This window comes from Salvia splendens, chromosome 4 (assembly GCF_004379255.2).
Source record: "Salvia splendens isolate huo1 chromosome 4, SspV2, whole genome shotgun sequence".
Classification (NCBI taxonomy): domain Eukaryota; kingdom Viridiplantae; phylum Streptophyta; class Magnoliopsida; order Lamiales; family Lamiaceae; genus Salvia; species Salvia splendens.
In genome coordinates, this window is record NC_056035.1 from 24,227,687 (window position 1) to 24,247,947 (window position 20,261).

Consider the following 20,261-nt stretch of genomic DNA (forward strand, 5'->3'; position numbering starts at 1 on the left):
TCATCCACAAGCTCTCTTTCTTCAACCACTGTCGCCAATCTGCCTTTCCCTTTTCTAGATGTGGTTGTGGTTCTTGAGACTTTCCTAGAACTTGATGATGTAGAAGCTTCTTTTCTTTTCTTAGACCTAGTATATGTGATAGGCTCTCCAATCCCCGACGACTCGTAGACAGTATCCCAATCAAGTGAATCTCCATAAAAAACTCTATCACTGCCTTCACCATCAGCACCATCCAACTCTTCAACCAACCACTCATTACAGTGATCAATGTAATCGAGTGAAATAGGATCGAGTGTATGTCTTTTGTCGTACCTCTCATTCAATTCATCATCACTAAACCCTAAGCCACCAAGATCAACATGTCTCGCAGAATGACTAGACATAGGAATTTGAGAGGCTCCCGCAGTTCTTTTCTCTCTAAAATATGTCCAAAGTTCATCATGAACTTCTTTCGGACACTTAGGGCATGCAGCAACCTTTCCCTTCTTTCCAATCAAGTGTTCTTTGCCCCTAGTGATACCACCATTCATTTGTTTCTGGCAAAAGATGCATTGTACCTTATTAGTGGATCCCTTTTCCACTTGAATGCAATACTTCCACCCCGGATCAGTTCTAGTAGAAATACTAGAATCTGCACCACTAGCCGCCGTTGATGTGGCTTCTTCTCCGTTAGACATTGTAGCAAATGGCAATAACTGTATTTCAAAAGATAGAAGCATGCTTTTTAATTACTAAATCTACTGCAATTACTAAATTTATAAAAATAGAAGTATGATAAAAATCTGCACAGCTACACCTTAATTAAAAATGTGATCCTAATTAAAAATCTGCACAGCTACACCTTAATTAAAAATATGACCCTAATTATAAAAATCTGATCCTAATTAAAAATCTGACCCTAATTCCTAATTAAAATGGCATGCAAATTAGAAAATTGATAATTAAAAGGGCATGCAAATTAGAAAATCTGGTACAATTTCGGTTACCTTCAAAATCTGGGCAGTGGGCTGCTCTAGACGGACCGGCGGCGGGCGGCGGCGACGTGACTAGGGCAGTGGGACTGGGGGCGCAGTAGGTTGGGTTTGTTTGAGAGGGAAAGAGATACTATGAAAAAAACCCTAGATTTTGACTTAATTGGCATTTTTTTATTATTTGGGCCGGGTTTATTTGGTAATTGGGCTGAGGTTTAAGGGTTAAAAATCATTTGGGCCGTGTTATTTGGTAATTGGGCTGAGGTTTGGGGCAGCCCAACCAAAAGTGACGCCATAACTGCCATGGCACCGCCATGGCGCCTCACTCATGGCGGCAAATGGCGGTCGCCATAAAAAAGTTTTGTGGCAGCTTGTGGCGATGGCGTTTTTTCCGAAACCCGCCACACAATGGCGCCACGGCGGCGCCATGGCCGCTTTTTAATAACATTGGAAAAAATACATAATTCTGCAGAAGAAAACGTACATAATACCGTTGTTATTATGCAATTTAATTGAACTTTTCTAATTGCTTGCTGACTTAGAGATTGGCAATGCTTGAAGAAAGAGGGGTGGACTTGGATCGCCCATATGAGATGGAGGACAAAGGCATTGGAGCTATATTTTGCTGTACACCTGGTCGAAAGGTATTGCTCGTTGGACTTTCGTATTTTGAAACATGTACCAGATTTTGTTTCACTTTAGATCTTTTAACCTTGGAAAATTGTGTGACTTCCGTTTAACTTTTCACTGAAATTGGTGAACCAATTCCTGGGATATTTTGTAATTGTTTAGTTTGTTGCTATAGTGAGTCCAATAACAAGAACTATTCTAAAGGTAAATGGCAAGTTGGTGATGCTTCTGTAGTTCTAGAAGCTAATGAACTGTTGTGAGCCAGTAAAGCATCATACTAAGCAATGATGTCTCTTGATTGATTCTATTTAAGCAAACCTTATAGTTGATAGGTGCAAGTCTTAGGAGGGGTGAAGTTGACACATTAAAAATTCAGCAACTCTCTGCTCTCTCTGAGAAATTGAACCAATGATTAATAATTTTGCTTTGCAGGATTCTGAAAATGCCCATATATACCACTCAGAGCTGTTTACATTAACAGAGAAAATGGCCAAAGGGGAGCCTCAGAAGCTCTACTTCACTGTTCCAATATTTGAGCCACATCCCTAGTACTTAATCCCTACTATGTCCTTCCAGAACCTCATGCTCCCTAAGGTGATATTGAGATTCACTGATATTTATGTTTTGAACACTATGAAGGGTTTTAATCTTAAAGTTTTCTTATGTTCCTTCAGGCTCATACAACTCTTATGGAACTCCTTGACTTGAAACCACTTCCCGTGACTGCACTTGCAAATGGAACTTATGAAGAATTGTACAGATTCACACATTTTAACCCCATACAGACAGAGGTTTGGATGAAACTTGCCAGTCCCCCTTTTTTCCCTGCAATTTTCTCAATATAGCATGAACTCTTGTGTTTTATTTATTCTGACAAGAGTTGTTGTAATCATTGTTGGCTTTTGATGTATTGTATTACACAGACCAAATTGGGAGAAAAGAAGAAAAAAAGAAAAAAAAAGAAGAAAAAAAAGAAAAAGAAGAATGAAAAAAAAGATGAGACAAATATGTGGAAAAGACAAATATGTGGAAAAAAAAAGAAAAGAACAGAAAAAAAATGGTGGAACAGATCTAGAAAAAGGAAAAAAACAGAGAGCAGAATCAAAGGAAGATTTCCAAGAAAATGTGAAAAAAATAGCCAGAGTAAGCTATTGGAGGAAGAAACGGGGAGCTTCATGATGGAGTAAAGGGAGGAAAACACGACGGTTTGGTGAGGCTTCAACTTGAAGCACTTCTGGAAGAGAAATCTAGACCTGAAAATTAGAATTCAAACTTGAATAAGGAAAACAAGTACTTGCATCAACTAGTGGAGTACCCTCGCTCAACAGATCCAAAATAGCATGGAAATTAGGCTGCCAAATCTTCTTTCAGGGTATGTTGTCTCGTGAAGTTGCTTCTGTTCTAGTTTTGTCTGGACGCATTGATTCTTTCTGTACGTCATATGCTAGAGTATGATCCACTATTTACCCCTATCTTGAATATTGATTATTGATATTGATCGTGTGAATACTGCAGACTCCAGGGTAGGATGAACATTTCAGGCTTGGTGAACAGATGGTTCATAGTTCCGAGGGTAAAAGAGCTTTAGCTCGGGTACTTTTCCATGAACTTCACGACAAGTTCCTCCAGCATGGTCTGAACTCAGGGATTGGACAAAGAAGACATTCTATTTAAGCTATACAGTTCTATAAGGTTTATTTCTTTTCATGCATCCAACCTATCGTGTGTGATGCTTTCGGCAGTTTGTAATACTTAATCACGGCGAATGCACATGGGGAGATTACGAAATTCTCCCTAGATCCTACCCTATTAAGCTAGTTCTTCAATATATATGTGAACATTCATCTCCTTGTTTAAAAGATTTGTGCATCTTATGCTTTTATTATTTTGATCATGATGTGCGTCATTTAATTCGAAATTATAGTGCTCAAAGCATGGCAAGAATAGAAGAGCTTCTCCAGGAGGACCAGAATGTCAAGTGGAGGAAAGAGCGTATCCAGAAACAGTCCTCTATTCTCTCCAAGCTTACTACACAACTCTGTATTAATGATAATCTGGCAGCCGCTGCAGCCACCTATTCTAATGAAGGTGACCTGTTTTACGATTATAAAAGTTTCTATTCTTACAAGTTTGTATAGCTATCTATATATATACATGGTATGATAATTCTTTTGTAAGCCTGTAATGTTTTCCTCTATACAATAGTAGAAACTTCAACCATTGCTGGCCCATCTTCCCGGGAGGTCTGGAGATGCTACGTTTGATGCTGCTGCCAGCGGTCCAAACCCATTATATGGGGATTCTAGATCAAATGGCCCCAGTTGTCGGAACAGTGATCCTTTTCAAAATGGTGATATAAACCCTGGCTGCCGACTAACACTTTAGCGTTTGCCACCTGCTCCTCCATCATCTGCATCTGTTTATCTATTCTAAGGTAGATGGAAATTTTGACAAATCAATTCTTGCAATTCTTGTCGGATGTTTCATCAGTTTCTCAAGCTCGCATCGAGCTCTAAATCGTAGGCTGTATTGGTTTGCATCATGGACATTTGATTCCCATGTTTTAAGCAATGATGTCTTTCCTGATTAGGTTTATTTGACCATAACACTAGAGAAAATGGCCAAAGGGGATGCTCAGAAGCTCTACTTCATTGTTCCAATATTTGAGCCACATCCCCCTAGTACTTCATCCACGCAATTTCAGATTCATGGATGCATTCAGAGTGTTTCTATACTATGTCCTTCCGGAACCTCATGCTCCCTGAGGTGATTTTGAGATTCACTGATATTTATGTTTCGAACACCATGAAGAGCTGTAATCCTAAAGTTTTTTTATGTTCCTTCAGGCTCATACAGCTCATATGGAAATCCTTGACTTGAAACCACTTCCCGTGACTGCCCTTGTAAATGGAACTTATGAAGAATTATACAGATACATACATTTTAACCCCATACAGATGAAGGTTTGGATGAAACTTTCTAGTCCCCCTTGTTTCCCTGCAATTTTCTCAATATAGCATGAACTCTCGGGTTTTATTTATTCTGACTAGAGTTATTGTAATCATGACAGGCTTTTGATGTGCTATATCACAAGGACCAAAATGGGGAGAAAAGAAGAAAAAATCAGAAAAAGAGGCAAAAAAGAAAAAGAAGAAAAAAAAAGAGAGGAGACAGATCTGGGAAAAAAAGAGAAGAAAAGAAAAAATTGGTGGAACTGATCTAGAAAAAGGAAAAAACAGAGCAGAATTAAAGAAAGAGTTCCAAGACCAGAATAAGGTGTTGGAGGAAGAGATGGGGAGCTTCGTGATGGAGTAATGAGAGTAAAAGACGACGATTGGTGGGGCTTCAACTTGAAGCACTTCTGGAAGAGAAATCAAGATCGGAAAATGGGAATGCCAAATCTTCTTTCAGGGTATGTTGTCTCGTGAAGCTGCTTCTGTCCAAGTTTTTTCTGGACGCATTGATGCTTTCAGTACCTCATATGCTAGAGTATGATGCACAATTTACACTTATATTGAATATTGATTATTGGTATTGATTGTGTGGTTACTGCAGGCTCCAGGGCAAGCCCCAAGTAGCATATTGAATATGCTAGACTATGATTGTAATCTGGCAACACTATGGCAGAAAGAATAGAAAGAAACATGGTAAGGGGTAGAATAAGAGCAAAATGGGGAGAAAAGAAGAAAAAAACATAAAAAAGAAAAAAAACAGAAAAATGAAGAAAAAAGAGAGAAGGCAGATCTGTGGAAAAAAATGAATTTTTTTTTTGTGGAACTAATCTAGAAAAGGGGAAAAGAGAGAGCAGAATCAAAGGTAGATTTCCAAGAAAATGTGAAAAAAATAGCAAGAGTAAGCTATTGGAGGAAGAAACGGGGAGCTTCATGACGGAGTAATGGGAGGAAAACACGACGGTTTGGTGAGGCTTCAACTGGAAGCACTTCTGGAAGAGAAATCAAGACCTGAAAATGAGAATTCAAACTTGAATAGGGACAACAAGTACCTGCATCAACTAGTGGAGTACCCTCGCTCAACAGATCCGAAATAGCATGGAAATTAGGCTGCCAAATCTTCTTTCAGGGTAAGTTGTCTCGTGAAGTTGCTTCTGTTCTAGTTTTGTCTGGACGCATTGATTCTTTCTGTACGTCGTATGCTAGAGTATGATCCACTATTTACCCCTATATTGAATATTGATTATTGATATTGATCGTGTGACTACTGCTGACTCCAGGGCAAGTCCCAAGTAGTACAGGATGAACTTTCCAGGCTTGGTGAACAGATGGTTCATAGTTCCGAAGGTAAAATAGCTTTAGCTCGGGTACTTTGCCATGAACTTCACGACAAGTTCCTCCAGCATGGTCTTAACTCAGGGATTGGACAAACGAAGACATGCTATTTAAGCTATACAGTTCTATAAGGTTTGTTTATTTTCATGCATCCAGCTAATTGTGTGTGATACTTTCGGCAGTTTGTAATTCTTAACCACGGCGAATTCACATGGGGATATTACGGAATACTCACTAGATCCTGCCCTATTAAGCTAGTTCTTCAATATATATACGGACATTCATCTCCTTGTTTAAAATATTTGTACATCTTATACTTTTATTTTTGTGATCACGATGTGCCTCGTTTAATTCGGAATTATAGTGTTCAAAGCATGGCAAGAATAGAAGAGCTTCTCTAGGAGGACCATAATGTCAGGCGGAGGAAAAAGCGTATCCAGAAACAGTGCTCTATTCCTTCCAAGCTTACTACACAACTTTGTATTTATTATAATCTGGCATCCGCTGCATCCACCTATTCTAATGCAGGTAACCTGTTTTACTATTATAAAAGTGTCTATTCTTAGAAGTTTGTATAGCTATCTATATATATACATGGTATGAGAATTTTTTTTGTAAGCGTGTAATGTTTTCCTCTATACATCAGTAGAAAGTCCATCCGTCGCTGGCCCATCTTCCCGGGAGGTCTGGAGATGCTGCATTTGATGCTAGTGCCAGCGGTCCAAACCCATCATATATGTGGATTTTAGATCAAATGGTCAGTGATCCTTTTCAAGATGGTAATATAAACCCTGCCTGCCGACGAACACCCTTGCGTTTGCCACCTGCTCCTCCATCATCTGCCTCTGTTTAGACATTCTAAGGTAGATGGAATTTTGACAAATCAATTCTTGCAATTTTTGAGGGATGTTTCATCAGTTTCTCGAGCTCGCATCGAGCCCTAAATCTTCTCCTTGGTTTGGTCTTTCGAGGACCAATGAATATTGACATTTTTGTGTTAAGATGTCCGGTTTATGTTGTGCTTCTGTTAGTTGTCTTCGCAGCTATTGAAGTTCTTGTGTATTGTTAGAACTCTCATGGAAAATATATTATCGTGAAGGCTATATATGTAATTTCTTAATTTATTGGAAATAATAGTACAATTTTTCTGACTTGATTCTTATCATTTTCTTTGTAAAGATGTTCATGACATCCTTATATCAATATATTTTTATTTTTCTATTTATGATGCTATAACGAATGGCATTTTTTTGTTATGTTCCGCTGATAGTGAAATACGAAATATAAAGGAGAAACTACATTCTGTCTCCATAGTTCAAGTTTTGGTGCTGCTAAATATTAATGATTTAGAATTTTTTTCTTTTAAGAATAAAAATATTTGGCAGGGGCTTGAGCCCCTCATATCATGAATGTTAGGTAATGAGCTAATTACTTATCGTAGGCTGCATTGGTTTGCATCATGGACATTAGATTCCTATGTTTTAAGCTGCATTGGTTTCATAGAGATATTTCTGCAGATGAAAAAATACATAATTCTGCAGAAGAAAACGTACATAATACCGTTGTTATTATGCAATTTAATTGAACTTTTCTAATTGCTTGCTGACCTAGAGATTGGCAATGCTTGAAGAAAGAGGGGTGGACTTGGATCGCCCATATGAGATGGAGGACAAAGGAGTTGGAGCTATAATTTGCTGTACACCTGGTCGAAAGGTATTGCTCGTTGGACTTTCGTATTTTAAAACATGTACCAGATTTTGTTTCACTTTAGATCTTTTAACCTTGGAATATTATGTGACTTCCGTTTAACTTTTCACTGAAATTGGTGAACCAATTCCTGGGATATTTTGTAATGGTTCAGTTTGTTGCTATAGTGAGTCCAATAACAAGAACTATTCTAAAGGTAAAAATGGCTAGTTGGTGATGCTTCTGTAGTTCTAGAAGCTAATGAACTGTTGTGAGCCAGTAAAGCATCATACTAAGCAATGATGTCTTTCCTGATTAGATTGATTAGACCATTACACATGAGTTCATCTAGAAGGGTCGTTTTCATGGTATGCCCTGCGTTGGTGGATTTTGGTTGTGTTGCTTCTCTGCTCATTTGGTTCTCTAGTGTCCTTAGAAATTTTAAATGCTAATGGTTTCTCACTATACAATTGATAACTTGCGGAAGCTTTTTTTAGAAAAGCAAAAGGAAGGAGGATGTCGTGCCTCTTGATTGATTCTATTTAAGGAAACCTTATAGTTGATAGGTGCAAGTCTTAGGAGGGGTGAAGTTGACACATTAAAAATTCAGCAACTCTCTGCTCTCTCTGAGAAACTGAACCAATGATTAATAATTTTGCTTTGCAGGATTCTGAGAATGCCCATATATGCCACTCAGACCTGTTTACATTAACAGAGAAAATGGCCAAAGAGGAGTCTCAGAAGCTCTACTTCACTGTTCCAATATTTAAGCCACATCCCTAGTACTTAATTCCTACTATGTCCTTCTAGAACCTCATGCTCCCTGAGTTGATTTTTAGATTCACTGATATTTATGTTTTGAACAACACTATGAAGGGTTTTAATCTTAAAGTTTTCTTATGTTCCTTCAGGCTCATACAACTCATATGGAACTCCTTGACTTGATACCATTTCCTGTGACTGCACTTGCAAATGGAACTTATGAAGAATTGTACAGATTCATACATTTTAACCCCATACAGACGGAGGTTTGGATGAAACATGTCAGTCCCCCTTGTTGTTTCCCTGCATTTTTCTCAATATAGCATGAACTCTAGTGTTTTATTTATTCTGACTAGAGTTATTGTAATCATGACAGGATTTTGATGTGCTATATCACACGGACCAAAATGGGGAGAAAAGAAGAAAAAAACAGAAAAAAAAGCAAAAAAAGAAAAAGAAGGAAAAAAAGAGGAGAGGAGACATATCTGTGGGAAAAAAAAGAAAAGAAAAGAAAAAATTGGTGGAACAGATCTAGAAAAAGGAAAAACATTTTAACCCCATACAGACGGAGGTTTGGATGAAACATGTCAGTCCCCCTTGTTGTTTCCCTGCAATTTTCTCAATATAGCATGAACTCTAGTGTTGTATTTATTCTGACTAGAGTTATTGTAATCATGGCAGGATTTTGATGTGCTATATCACACGGACCAAAATGGGGAGAAAAGAAGAAAAAAACAGAAAAAGAAGCAAAAAAAGAAAAAGAAGGAAAAAAAGAGGAGAGGCGACATATCTGTGGGAAAAAAAAGAAAAGAAAAGAAAAAATTGGTGGAACAGATCTAGAAAAAGGATAAACATAGCAGAATCAAAGAAAGAGTTCCAAGACCAGAATAAGCTGTTGGAGGAAGAGACGAGGAGCTTCGTGATGGAGTAATGGGAAGAAAAGAAGACGATCGGTGGGGCTTTAACTTGAAGCACTTCTGGAAGAGAAATCAAGACCGGAAAATGAGATCGCCAAATCTTCTTTCAGGGTATGTTGTCTCGTGAAGCTGCTTCTGTCCAAGTTTAGTCTGGATGCAATTATTCTTTCAGTACATCATATGATAGAATGTGATGCACTATTTATGCCTATATTGAATATTAATTATTGGTATTGATTTTGTGATTACCGCAGGCTCCAGGGCAAGTCCCAAGTAGTGCAGGATGAACTTTCCAGGCTTGGTGAAAAGATGATTCATATTTCTGAGGGTACAAGAGCTGTAGCTCGGAAACTTTGCCGTGAACTTGAGGATAAATTCCTCCAGCATGGTCTGAACTTAGGGAATGGCTGAAGAAGACATGCTAGTTAAGTTATACAGTTCTAGAAGGTTAGATTCTTTTCAAGCATCCATCCACTGGTTTATGATGCTTTCGGCAGTCGTAATTCTTAGTCACGGAGAATTCACATGGGGTGATTACGGAATACTCACTAGATCCTGCCCTATTAAGCTAATTCTTCAATATCTATACGAACATTCATCTCCTTGTTTAAAAGATTTGTACATCTTATGCTTTTATTTTTGTGATCATGACGTGCCTCGTTTAATTTAGAATTATTGTGGTCAAAGCATGACAACAATAGAAGAGCTTCTCGGAGGACCGGAATGTCAAGCGAAGGAAAGAGTGTATCCAGAAACAGTCCTCTATTCTTTCCAAGCTTACTAGACAACTCTGTATTCATGATAATCTGGCAGCCGCTGCATCCACCTATTCTAAAGAAGGTGACCTGTTTTACTATTATAAAAGTGTCTGTTCTTACAAGTTTATATGGCTATCTATCTATATACATGGTTTTATTTATTTTGGTATATGAGAATTCTGTTGGAAGCGTGTAACGTTTTCCTCTCTACATCAATAGAAAGTCCAACCACTGCTGGCCCATCTTCCGTGGAGGTCTGGAGATCTGCGTTTGATGCTACTTCCAACAGTCCAAACCCATCATATGGGGATTCTAGATCAAAGGCCCAGCCGCCGGAACAGAGATCCTTCTCAAAATGGTGATGTAAATCCTGGCTGCCGACGCACCCCCAATCATTTGCCACCTGTTCCTCCATCATCTGGCTCTGTTTATAGATTCTAAGGTAGATGGAAATTTTGACAAGGCAATTTTTTCAATTTTTGTCGGATGTTTTATAGGTTTCTCGAGCTCTCATCGAGCTCTAAATCTTCTCCATGGTTTGCCTTTTCAAGGATGGACCGACAGAGACATATTTGTGTATAGATGTCTGATTTATGTTATGCTTCTATCAGTTGTGTTCGCAGCTTCTGAAGTTCTTGTGTATTGGTAGAACTCCCATGGAAAAATATATCGTGAAGGCTATATATATGTAATTTCTAAATTTATTCGAAATAATTGTACAATTTTTCTGACTCTATACTTATTGTTTTCTTCGTAAAGATGTTTATGACCTCCTTAGATATTGAAAATGCTTGAAGATAGAGGGTGGACTTGGATCGCCTATATGAGATGAAGGAGAAGGACTTTGGAGATTTTATTTCACTTTAGATCTTTTAAGCTTGGAATATTCCGTGACTTCCATTTAACTTTTCACTGAAGTTGGTGAAGCAATACCTGGGATATTTCAGAATGGTTCAGTTTGTTGCTTCAGTAAGACCAATAACAATAACTGTTCTAAAGGTAAATGGTAAGTTGGTGATGCTTTTGTATTTCTTGAAGCTAATGAACTGTTATGAGCCAGTAAAGCATCATACTAGGAATTGATGTCTTTCCTGATTAGGTTGATTTGACCATTACACCTGAGTTCATCTGGAAGGATCGTTTTCATGGTATTCAATGCGATTTTGGTTGAGGTGCTTCTATGTTCATTTGCTTCTTCTGTCCTTAGAAATTTTAAATGCTAACAGTTTCTCATTATGCAATTCATGGCTTGTGGAAGCTTGCTTTTAGAAAAGCAAATTTAAGGGTGCCATGTCTCTTGATTAAATCTATTTAAGCAATCCTTATAGCAGATAGTTAAAAGTCTTAGGAGGGGAGAGGTTGACACATTAAAATTTCAGCAAATCTTTGCTCTCTCTGAGAAACGTAACCAATGATTGATGATTTTGCTTAGTAGGATTCTGAGAATGCCCATATATACCACTCAGAGCTGTTATTAACTGAGAAAATGGCCAAAGGGGAGCCTCAGAAGCTGTACTTCACTGTTTCAATCTTTGAGCCACATCCTCCCTAGTACTTCATCCACGCAATTTCAGATTCATTGATGCATTCAGAGTCTTTCTACACTATGTCCTTCCAAACCTCATGCTCCTAGGGGTGATTGATATTTATGTTTTGAACACTATGAAGGGTATTAAGCCTAAAGCTTTCTTTTGTTCCTTCAGGCTCATACAACTCATACAGAACTCCTTGACTTGAAACCACTTCGCGTGACTGCTCTTGCAAATGGAACTTATGAAGCGTTGTACAGATTCACACATTTTAACCCAATACTGACGGAGGTTTGGATGAAACTTGCCAATCCCCCTTGTTGTTTCCCTGCAATTTTCTCAATATACAATCAACTCTTGTGTTTTATTTATTCTGACACGAGCTATTGTAATCATGACAGGCTTTTCATGTGCTGTATCACATAGACCAAAATGTTCTTCTCAGAGCTCCAACCGGAAGTGGTAAATCTATATCAGCCCAGCTTGCCATGCTCCATCTATTTAATATGCAGTCTGATTTGAAGGTTGTTTTCTCACCCATTAGGTATCGTGTGTTAACTATGAAGCTTAGAAGTTTGAGATATCTTCTTTCATGGCATGTTATATGGAAAAGGGTGTATGAATGCCTAGTAAACTAAATTAACTAATGGACATATTTCTCAGACTATGCTTATTGTTTATTAGGCTTGGAATTTTGGAACTTGCCATGATGTACTACAACATATAAGATATTTTATTGAAGTTTTCCAGATTTGACTACTTGAACGTGATCAGGGATTAGTCTATACTCTATAGAGGTTAGTTTTACATGAATGTCTTAGTCTCGACAGCATTAAGCACAGAAACGTGTGAGGTCCTTAAAGGTGGTTGTATATTGTACGAGTCAAGAAATGAGCTGAATTAAATGTTTTCTTGCCGACAGTAAATCAAATGAATTAAAATATGTAAAAGTTAGAAATGCATATGGTATCGGAAACCAAGGGTTTTCAATTTTAAAGTCTCTTTCTTGCCGACAGGAGCTATTTAGGCTTAAACTGTTTACACTTCACAAAGTAAGTGTAAACAAGAGCTATTCATACACCCTTTATCTTGAAGTGTGGAAGGAGTTTAGTTTAGTTTAACATGTCTAGGTTAAGTTAATTAGTGTTTGCTTTTAGAAAAACTGTGTGTATTAATGTGTGTATTTGTATCAAAACAGGCCCTGGAATCTTTTGATGTTTCCCCAAGGATCAGTGATTGAAGTTTTGAAAGACAATCTGATGTTTGATACCCCTCTCATTTTCATTGAAGCCATTTTTGGATGATGTAAGTATGATGGAAAGGTCTTATTATTAGAAAAGGAAAGGTCTTATTATTAGCAAACTACAAACCCTCTTTAATTATCAGATTTGAGCCAAACGTAGAACACTTACTACTTTTCCTTGAGAGTGTTAGCTGCCACATTATGCATATTGTGAAGTGGTTACATTAAATGAGGATTATGGACAGTAAGGATAGCCAAATTAGCGTAAAGTGAAAAAATTTATGAAAATACTTGCCAAAGAGGTGGCATTCGTAGTAAACCCCTTGAGTTTAAATTGCTTCATTCATTAACCCTATTTATACACTCCCAGTTCCTATATATGATTACACAACCATGCAAATGAAAGAGGTATTGATTGTAATCAGGCAAAAATAGGGAAGAAATTGTAGAAAGAAACATGGAAGGGTAGAATAAGAGCAAAATGGGGAGAAAAGAAGAAAAAAAAGACGAAGCAGAATCAAATAGAGTTCCAACTTCCAAGAATAAGCTGTTGGAGGATGAGACGGGGATCTTCGTGATGGAGTAATGGGAGGAATGACGACGATTTGGTGAGGCTTCAACATGAAGCACTTCTGCAAGAGAAATCAAGACCGGAAAAAGAGAATGCAAACTTGACTAGGGAAAACAGTACCTGCGTCAACTAGTGGAGTACCCTCGCTCAACAGATACGAAATCGCATGAAGTAAGACTGCTAAATCTTCTTTCAGGGTATGTTGTCTCGTGAAGCTGCTTCTGTCCTAGTTTTCTCTGGACGCATTGAGTCTTTCAGTACATCATATGCTAGAGTACAATGCTCTATTTACACCTATATTGAATATTAACTATTGATATTGATATTGATATTGATATTGATCTTGTGACTATTGCAGGCTCATGGGCAAGTCCCATGTAGTGCCTGAACTTTCTAGTCTTGGTGAACAGATGGTTCATAGTTCTGAGGGTAAAAGAGCTTTAGCTCTGGAACTTTTCCCTGAACTTGACGACAAGTTCCTCCAGCATGGTCTGAACTCAGGGAAATGACAATATGCACATTATGTATACACATGAACACATGTATATATATATATATATATATAGATAGATAGATAGATAGATAGATAGATAGATAGATAGATAGATAGATAGATATTTATATAATGTACATCTCTGAGGTGGAGCGATGTCCTATGGAACACTTAATTATTCGAACTTCTGGCCTATCACACTTCATCTTGATTGTCATTAATTTTATTTGAGCTCTATGTTGCTTTGAGTCTATTGGGCTTGTAGATGTATTTGATTAAACTATTTACTCTTTACCTTTTGTAGGTACATTGGGTTCTTGTTGATACTGTCTCCACTTCTGCAAATGCCACACCAGGCTTTGGAAGATATCATCCTTATAAAAGCAAGGTGGATGGGATGCTTTTACTTCATTTACTGTTGACATTATGTCTTGTTTATTTTGTTAGATCTTCATAGGGAATTATTTTGTGAAACTTATGCAGGTTATAGCAATTACCACAACTGTTTTGGAAGGATTCAAGAATGAAGCTAAAAAATATGCTAGTTGCATTTGATGACATGGAATGTGCATATGTTTCACCTCAACATTTCATATGTATAGAGCAGAGGGGGGAGTACTGCAACTGATTTAGTTCTATATTCCCCACATTTTAATCTATGCTCTTTTACATCTATTGTCTTTGATTTTTTGCAGGATTGATAGACAACAACGTGAAGTGGTGAAGACATTTTAATCACAAGTCATGAGCAGCTTTTGACAAGTCAACTTCCCATTGAGAGCAGGTATGTCATTTTTTGCCTCTAGTTTCCACATATACACTTGGCTGTTTGCAATCCAACTAGACAAACGAGTGTTTCTGTTAGTCAACCTGCTTGTAGCAAACTCGTTTTTTGTTCAGTGTCAGGTTCTTTATTAAATACATCAATTTTCTTACCATGAGTTAAGTCAGGTTTGTGCTAGAGAATAATTGTTATCAATTATGTTAACCACATTTTGATAATTTATTGGCTGTACTTATCTTTCCGTTCACTATGTAATTTACGTTTTGAGTAAAGTAAGAGATGATTCATGAATGGCTGTAGTGATCCAAATCAATTCATCTTGGCATGCAAGAATAGAGATGATTTAATACAGTTCAAGTAAGAACAATGGAATCACATTAGGTTGATGACAATAAAGTTCACATGAGGTTCAGACATTCATCTACTTGCATTAGTTATCTTCTGGTCCAATAGTTAGAAAGTATTTCTCTTATTCTTTGAAAATATTGAAACATCTTTTTGATTTGAGAAACACATCATTGTTTTTTTGGGCACTCTATTGTCATTGACCATGATTTGTGAACATCATGGTCAAGTGACCACTAGGAGTTAAACTAATGCCTGAAATTGGCTGTGACATAAATTATGTGTACACCATTTGGGTAGCTACTCTAACATAATCTGGATTGCTTGCTCAGAGTTATGCAATGCCGAACTTGAATATTATCCTCAAATTTGATGATGTATTACTTTTGTAATGTTGCAGGTTTTATACAACAACTAATATTGAAAACCAAGTGGTTGTCGATAAGAGGCTTTATACTATATGGCTTCAGAGGTCTAAACTAGTAACTGAAATTCTATTTACTATTTTTCAGTTATATGTTTTATTTGCTTTAGTGCACTTTCTAGTTGCCATGGTAGACGACTAAAGAACTCGTCTTAAAAGTATATTTCTTTCCAAAGCAAATTTTTGACTAACGATGCTATGTGTTATAAAATAGCAGACTATGCAATGGAGCCTAGATAGACAACTAAAGAAATGGTCCTGAAGGTATATCTCTTTCCAATGCAAATTGTTTACTAAAGAAGTTGTGTATTTTGTGTATATGTGTATTTTATGTACGTGCGTATGCAATGCGTGTATTTTGTATAGAATGTTTGTACAGTTTATGGTGTGTATTGTGGAAACAGTTTGTGTTTCGTGTATGTGTGTGTATAATGTGGAATGTGTTGTGTGTGAGTTTTGTGTATAGTGTATGACTGTCACGCCCGCATTTTCTAAGGATAGAAAACACGGTTGATGGCGACTAGGGGAGGGTTAAAGAAGCGGGGAAGAAAGGGGGAAAACAATACAACTCAACCATAGCCCGAAACAAATGGGAATAGCTCAAATAAAATCAGAGTATCATTTCAACAATCAACAACTCCAAATGAAAAATATCCCAACAATACACGAACTCAAAAGAAACCATATTTAGCGGAAGCATTTCGAGAGTAGAATAATGCTATGTATGAAGACACACCATATTCTAGACATTTGATAGACATTCTTCACTTTTATGCTCAACACCCACCGCGCTCGTCACCGCTCAACCTGCACATAGGGAAAACATATGCAGGGGCTGAGTACTTTAATGCACTCAGTGAACTCATGCCCAAAATACATTCATCATTTAAGTTATGTCAAGCCATCATTGAGTGAAACTCGGGTTTTACTTTAAAAGGCCGAGAATCACTAAAACCATTCCATAAAAAGTTGTCTGCAGACAAATATCATTATCATCCCCATTCATGTACCATATCTGAACCATCATGTGAAACGAGAATGTGGCCACAAACTCGATCACTGGACCGGTCGACCACAAAGGACGGCTCATGATCCCCATCAGTGCACTAGTCCGAGTAGGGACTCACTCCCTAGTCAGACCCGAATTCGTTAACCATCAAAGTCTAGTAGAACATTATTCTAGTAGACAATCAGATAGGCAATTCAAAACATAAGTTACGGCATGACATACTATTTAAAACCACCCTTATTTCACCATAAACATATCATCTCAAATAAAAGAGTTTATGTAATGAAGCCCACCTCAAAAGCTTAGAGTTTTCCTGGAATAACTCCTCGTTCCGACTTTAGCGGCCGTGCGAACCACCTTTTCGGAAAATACATAAAGTACACATCAATCTAGGTAACGAAAACATTTTAGAAAGCATGCACTCTAATTAAATTCTTTTATTTCGTTTTCTCGGTTTTCATGCATTTTCGGTTATTCGGCGGCCGCCCAAGGCGTCGCGTGCGACGCCGGTCGGCCGATTACGCTCGTTCTTTCCTCCGTTGGCTCCTCGTATTTTCCATGTCGTCGAGAATAATTTCTAACAATTATTTAAGCGCATACTTTAATTATCGCAATTATTTCTCTTCGAAACTATTTCATTTCGGACTTGGAATAAATTATTCATCCTTGACATTAATCAAGAATTAATTAAGTAATTCCCCACAATTAATTATTGGCCCAAAGATTTAATTAAAAAGGCCCGATTCTTCACCTTATATCTCCAATTAAAAGAAATGAGTCCATCAAGCAATAAAAAAAAATGAGGCCCAAAATCATTTTTTTTACACAAGGTCAAAGGGCCCAAATTCATTTCACCGTACCCCACGTCTCTCTCTCTAATTCTCTTCTCAAATTCTCTTCTCAAGTCCTCCTTTCTTCACAAAAGAGAAATCCCCCAATTTGGAGAAATCCCTAACCCATCGCCTACTACTTCTCACGCCGGCTCCGTCCTCGATTTGCCGCTGGTTGTCCGCCCTCTGTCACGACGCAGCAGCTGTACCGAGCAGCCATCACCGTCGCTGTCATCGCTGTAAATCCGCAGGAAGAGCTGCTGATCCGGGAGGCGCCGCTGCTGTCACTGCACAGAACCGCGGCTGTCGTTGCCGGGAGACGCAACGCCGCTGCTGTCTGCAGCGTCCGTCACACATCGCCGCTGCACAAACGCTGCGATCAGCAGCAGTTCGTCCCGATGGCTGCTGTTCGGCAGCCATCGTTCATCACCGATCCAACCCCGAAACTCCCCGAAAGATAAGTTTCATTTACTAAGTTCTTTCGTATTTCGCGGTGGAAGTGTTTAATTGTGGTGTTCCATTGAGTTGGTTGTTGATTTAATATTCGACTGGTGTTTATTGTTGAATTTGTTCATGTGGGAGTCGAGTTTGGCAGATTGTGTATTCTACAAAAATGATATGAATGTTTGTGAAACAAGGATGGAAGTGAGGAGTATCAAAGTATACTTCTGCCGCACGAGTTGGCAAGAAAGGATGAGATTGTTGATTCTTGATTGAGTTATCTGCCAAGAAACAATGGCTGGGAAAAGAACTTGAATTGCAATAGCTATGACTCCTCCTTTCTGTCTTCTCCCTCTCAATTTACTTTGCTAAGAAATGCAATTGTGAAAGTGTAGATTGAAGTGAAGAAACTGATGTTTTTAAACTTGGGTGATCTTTGATTTGTAGGATTTATGGTGGAAGATGGAGAGTGGGGAAGTTGGAAGTTGGGAAGTCTCCACTTGAATGAAACCGCCGATCATGAAGAGGAGAAGAAGGAGAAGGGTTCTTGGGCTTGTTCCCTTTTTTTTTTGGAAAACAATGGACTCCCACACTTTATTTATTTGTTGACATTCATAGGCCCAAAATGATTTATTTTGTTGTAAATAAATCAAGCCCAAAGCCAAAATGTAAAATAAAACATTGGACTTTCTTTATTTTTATTTGGATCGGCCCAAATTCTTATTTTTGTTCGTTTCCTTTCGTTTAGACAAATTATTATTTGTCTCGTAGTAACTTGGTGTTGTTCCAAGTACCATAAAATTAATCTCAACCGTCTCATTCAATCATGCCAAGCATAGCAACATCAACGTCATTACTTCACGACATCTTTTAATTAGTACTTAAAAAGTACGGGCGTTACATTCTATCCACCTTAACAGAAATTTCGTCCCGAAATTTGCTCATCTCAAACGAACAAATCCGGGTACTTCTCCTTTCTTTTATCCTCATAATATTATCAATCATACTCATTCATTATCACGTCCAACATCAATTGCATAAACATTTCTCATTTCAAAACATTTTACCTTCTCTCTTGTTGAGCGCGGCGAGACGTCACGCCCGCATTTTCACCACATTTTGTTGCTCAAGATCCAATATCTAGAGGTATAGCATAATGTTCGATCCCTTAGCAACTCGCTATTAGCGGTATGTAAAAGCTGAAAAAAAAATATTTTAACACCTCGTGTTCGTGGTTATATCGATGCTTCTAGTTGGTGTATCACTTTTACACATGTCTGATTATAGAAACTTATTCTCCCGTGTGCATTCGATAAGCTCTATCTCACCCTTTTCTCCATGTCTAGTATCAAGAACTCGAAAATTGATCAAGCAGTCTTACTTGGATATGAACTGATTTCAAAAATTGTAGCAACACTGCTGAAAGTGTCTTAATCAAAAAAAAACTGCAGAATTGATCAAGAAAACAAGAACAACATTTCTAGCTCGACTCTTCTTAATCTCATCACCAACTTGAGAAAATTGGTTTGTAAACAAAGCAAGGACTAAAGCCATTGAACTTAACACATCCATTCTGAGATTTAAATGGTTTAAACGGTATCAAATAAAATCCATAGAGCTTGGGAATTTACTTCTGATGAGAGCTCGAAAGAATATGAGATAGGTCATGAAAACATGATGAAACTGAATTAAGTCTCAAATTCCATAGTAGGCTGCCAAATAAGATATTCAATTGTCAAATCAATGTGCAAAATATCAGCATCAATGAATGATGGCTCAAACATGTCATGACATGAGATGATCAATCGTGGGAGGGTTTAGAAGCATAGACAAATGTCATGATGTAGCACTGATCATGGTTCGACGACATTAGGTTATTGAATAATGAAATCACATCAATGGATTCACAGGTTTGCAACCAACGTGAAGTGAACTTTTTAGGAAAAACGGCTAGATCAAACATATTAAGGAAAAAGAGAACACGATAGCCTTCACTTGGTGTTGCAGAAAGAAAAATCATTGAGCATGAGACAATATATGTAGTGAAACTGAGCAAAAAAAATTTCACCTCTGCAAGAAAGAGCTTGCCGCATTCATAGTTAGGAAATAAAAAGGTGTACAAAAGTTCCAAGAAGAATATTCCATCCTTTGAAGAAACATGTATGGAGATGTGATCATACTGAAGGTCATAACTGCAAACAACTTTAGGAATGAAGTTCAATAACGAAAGCTCATAAGGTCAAAATATTGTCCTTACGAAAGATGAATCAAAGAAGACTACTAATCAAGATGTCCAAAGTTACAAAGGCCAGCACCAATTTTTAAGAACTGCAAGTGAGTCATGACTCGATATAGGAAAAGAAATAATGGGCATTACTTGCGATTTGTGAGTCGAACAAGGTCTTAAATAGACGAGGGCTCACCGTTAATTGAAAGGTTCAAAAAAAAATATTTCTTAGAATCCAAGTAAGTACTGTTGATTAAAATCATTCATTCTAGCTACGAAAGTCACACTCCCTCGCTCGTCTTTCTGAGGCCGAACATGGTAACATCGTTTTAAGAAACCGTGGATTCTAAGTTGA

The 20,261-nt window shown here is 37.8% G+C and overlaps 1 long non-coding RNA gene across 3 annotated transcripts; it reads left to right on the plus strand.

Moving 5' to 3' along the window:
- The first annotated feature begins 11,546 nt into the window (after nt 1–11,546).
- LOC121800187 lies at nt 11,547–15,767 on the plus strand. Of its 3 annotated transcripts, XR_006050450.1 has the most exons (8): nt 11,619–11,645; nt 11,714–11,830; nt 11,941–12,063; nt 12,738–12,844; nt 13,208–14,234; nt 14,330–14,630; nt 15,376–15,447; nt 15,617–15,767. It is a non-coding gene; the product is annotated as an uncharacterized LOC121800187 (long non-coding RNA). The 3 variants fall into 3 exon arrangements; XR_006050451.1 differs by having other exon boundaries at nt 11,547–11,830; nt 11,941–12,083; XR_006050449.1 differs by having other exon boundaries at nt 11,547–11,830.
- The last annotated feature ends 4,494 nt before the right edge of the window (nt 15,768–20,261 follow it).